Genomic DNA, 3,855 nt, shown 5'->3' with positions numbered 1-3,855 from the left:
CTCTGTCTCTCTCTGTCCCCCGCCTCTCTGTCTCTGTCTCTCTGTCCCCCGCCTCTCTCTGATTCTGCCTCTATCTCTGTATCTGTCTGCCTCTGTCTCTGTCTCTCTGTCCCCCGCCTCTCTCTGATTCTGTCTCTATCTCTGTATCTGTCTGCCTCTCTGTCTCTGTCTCTCTGTCCCCCGCCTCTCTCTGATTCTGCCTCTATCTCTCTCTCTCTGTGTCTGTCTCTCTGCCCTCTCCTCTGTCGCGCTGCTGGCCTCCCGGCTGTGAACGGTGCCTCCTCGCTTTGATCCCTGGGTCTTTGGTGGCGGAGGCTGCACTCTCCTCATTCTTGCTCACCGGTGGAACCCCCCCACCGTGTGAATTTTCTCTCACAGCCTTGGTGGGGTTCTTGACTTCTGGGTGCTCCTCCGCCCTGCCAAGGGGTGCACAGCCCACTGAGCATCCGTGCAGGTAAGCTGGCACCGAGTGTCTGTCTTTCATGGGCCCTGGGGGTGATAAACCTGCTTCTCTCGCTGCAGGTTGGGAAACTGAGGCCAGAGGGGGCTGGTGCTTCCCTGGGAGCTGGTGCCAGGCCAGGTCCTCCCTGCCCTGCTCCCAGCTGAATAGGGGGCAGTGTGGGGACCTCCTGCTGCCCAGGCTCTCCCCTGCTCTGGGGTCCTGGGAGGGCACTGGCGCCCCCACCCCTCACAGGGCAGGTGTTTGCATTTCCTGAGGTGCTTCTCTGGCTTCCATTGATGCCCCAAGGACCGTGTCCCCGAGGGCTGAGACACGCGAGAGCGAGGCGAGGGGCTTACGTGGTCCTCAAGGACATTCCTCCAGGGTCCCCGCAGGGTCAGGGTCCCCGCAGGGCGGGTGCCTCCGAGGTGCAGGGCAGGGCTGTGGGAGGAGCTGGCTTGGGTGGACTGCAGGGACTTGGGCGGCCTGTGCCGTCCTCTGTAGGAAATAACAGGGTGGCTGTGACCACTTCCCCGGGCGGCGTAAATACTGCAGATGAGCAGAGCGCCCATTAATGATGTCTGGGAGGACGCTGTCTGTATGGGTTCAATTATTTCAAAAGGGAGCAATTTTCTCCTATCTCAGGATCAGGTTTTTATTGCAAATAGGATTGTGGCAGGAGCTGGCCGTCCTGGTGGCGGTGGGGAGAGGGCAGCTTATCTTCAGGACCTGCTCTCAGAGCGTGGCCGTGGGAGAGGTGGTGCTCCAGGGCCCATCTGAGCTGGGACTCTGTCTCCTGGGGTCAAAGTCACTGGGAAGGTGTGCTCTGCGTGATCCCTAGCGTTAGGGAAGACGCAGAATGCCAGGAATGTTGTGTTTTGGGGCTGCTGCCTGGCAGGGCAACCTTGACTGCCTATCCACAGCAGGGCTAGGGGGGAGGAGCTTTCCAGATGCCCTGGGCTCAGTTTCCACCCTGGGTGGTGAACAGAAACTCTGCTAAAGCTCAGGAGTGGGGTTGGGGGTGGAGCAGAGACCCCCAGCAACCTCCTGGAGCCAGAGCCCTGGCTCTCCAGCTGCCTGGCAGAAGGATGCTTGTGCATTTGGGGCATCTCCTATGGCTGCACAGCCTGGGACCCTGGAGCAGCCTTCCAGGGGCCCAGCCAGGTTCACCCCTCATGAGGAAACAGGCCTGGAGAGGCTCAGGCCAACAGAGGGGCAGGGATGCAGGGCTGAACATCGCCCCCCCAGCTCCTGCCAGGAGCACTTGCTGTTCAGCCGTCCTGGGCTGGGGTCTGCCAAGGACTGGTGGGACAACAGTGTGTGTGTGTGCACATCTGTGTGAGTGAGTGTACACATGTGGGAGCACTCCCGTGCATGTGCATGCATGTTTGCATGCAACAGAGTGTGCATGTGTGTGAACTGCACGTGATGTGTGAGCGTGCAAGTGTGAGCATGCACGTCTGTGAGTGTGCACACATGTGTGCCTGTGTGTGTTAGTGCACGTGTGTGCACATGAGTGTGCATGTGAACTGCACGTGATGTGAGTATGCACGTGTGTGTGCACATGTGTGAGCATGTGTGTGCACATGTGTGAGCAATGTGAGTGTGCATGTGAGCTGCACATGTGGTGAGTGTGCATGTGTGTGTGCATGTGTGACCTACATACGTGAGTGTGCATGTGTGTGTGCATGTGTGAGTGTGCGTGTGTGTGAACTGCACATGTGATGAGTGCATGTGTGTGTGCACACGTGTGAGTGTGCGTGTGAACTGCACGTGATGTGAGTGTGCACGTGTGTGTGAACTGCATGTGATGTGAGTGTGCACTTGTGTGAGTGTGCACATGTGAACTGCACATGTGATGTGTGAGTGTGCACGTGTGTGAGTGTGCATGGCGGCATGGCTGTGTGTGCATACATGTAGTTGTATTTGTGTGTGTGCCTGTGAATGTGTGTGTGTGTGGGTGTCCCTACATGTGCCTGTGTGCACATGTGTGTGAGTGTATCTGCATATGTGTGGTTGGATGTGTGTCTGTTTGTGTAGAGTGTATGTGAATGTGCCTGTGTGGGCAGTGTGTTTGTGTGGGCGCCTGGCTGTGGCATCGACCGTCTGTCACTGAGCAGCGTAACTTGGAAAGGATGTGACTTCACTGCCCGGGAACAGAGCGCTGCCCGAGTGTGAACCCTCAGGACTTCCTGTGGGATGGCACCTCCCCCTCTCCAGGTGCAGGCCCTGAGGCACGCTGTGTGACCACGTGTGGCCTTAGGCATGTCTCCTAAGCTGCCTGGGCCTCGGTGTGTCAGCTGTGAGTTAGGTGAGGAGAGCAGCAGCCCCTCTGGGCTGGCGTGAGGGCAGGAGTTGGTACACAGACCCGAGTCCGCACCAGCCACTGTTGCCTTCACCCTGGGAGGGGATGAGACCTGGCCACCCAGGAACAGATCTCAGGTGGCTCTGCCCGCGTCTGGACAGGCAGGACTTCCTATGGGATGCCACTTCCCCTCCTGGAGACCCGGGGCCCTCTCCAGAGATGCACCTCCACGTGGGCCAGGACCTGCTCCCAGGCGGCCCCCGAGCCCTGCTGACCCCTCCCTAACTGGGCGAAGGGGAGGCCCGGCCCAAGTCCTGGGCTCTGTCCTTTTGGGCTCTGTGACCTCCCTAGGCCTCATTTTCCCCACCGGAAGCAGGGGAGGAGCGGCTCTGGCACCCTGGGCGGGTGGGGGCAGAGAGGCCTGGGGCTCTGGCAGGGACCATGTGTAACTGGAGGCCTCATGAGAGATGCAAGATAAAGGTGGAAATAGCTTCAGAGCCTGGGCCTGCTAGTGTCCCGCTAGGCCGGCTGTGGGGCGGGCGCGTCCACCGCGGGGACTCTGCCCCCACGCAGGGAACAGGAACCCTATGGAGCCTCCCTTTGTGCTGGGGGCCTGGGGGGTTATTACCAGCTCCTCTACTGAGTGGGGCACCAAGCTCCCCTGGGGGAGGGGAAACTGAGGCCTAGATGGGGAGAACGGCCTGCCAGGTTTCAGAGCCTGGGTTGGGACAGAGACTGAGGTCAGCGCTGGGAGTGCCCGCTGTGGGCCTGACCGGCTGGTGCTGCAGTGAGAGCTGGCACCATGAGTGCTGAGGCCCAGGGCCCTGATCTGGGGTGTGACCCTCCAACAGTCTTTTGGGGCCCAGTCCAGTACCCCAAAGACCCCACCTCACCTTGAAGCCGTTGAGAGATGTGAGGGCACTGATGGAGCCCAGCAGGGCCAAGTCCCTCCACTGCCAGACCGGCCTGCAGTGGGGCATGGGCTGGGCAGCGGTTCTGGCCGGGTTCAGGGGCTTGGATAATGCCAAGCTTTGGGGCCCAGCTCTGCGGCTCCCTCCCACTCCTGCCCAGCCTCCAGGACGCCACCCACTGGGCTCCCTCCCACTCCTGC

At 60.3% G+C, this 3,855-nt stretch overlaps 1 protein-coding gene across 3 annotated transcripts in view; it reads right to left on the bottom strand.

Annotated features, from left to right (window-relative positions):
• Nucleotides 1-3,855, bottom strand: part of CUNH14orf180 (chromosome unknown C14orf180 homolog) — a 16,375-nt gene that overhangs the window by 9,528 nt on the left and 2,992 nt on the right. The window lies entirely within an intron of this gene.

Source organism: Cebus imitator, unplaced genomic scaffold (genome assembly GCF_001604975.1).
Source record: "Cebus imitator isolate Cc_AM_T3 unplaced genomic scaffold, Cebus_imitator-1.0 Scaffold338, whole genome shotgun sequence".
Classification (NCBI taxonomy): domain Eukaryota; kingdom Metazoa; phylum Chordata; class Mammalia; order Primates; family Cebidae; genus Cebus; species Cebus imitator.
The sequence above is the reverse complement of the archived record's forward strand: the minus strand, read 5'-3'. Positions and strand labels throughout refer to the sequence as shown.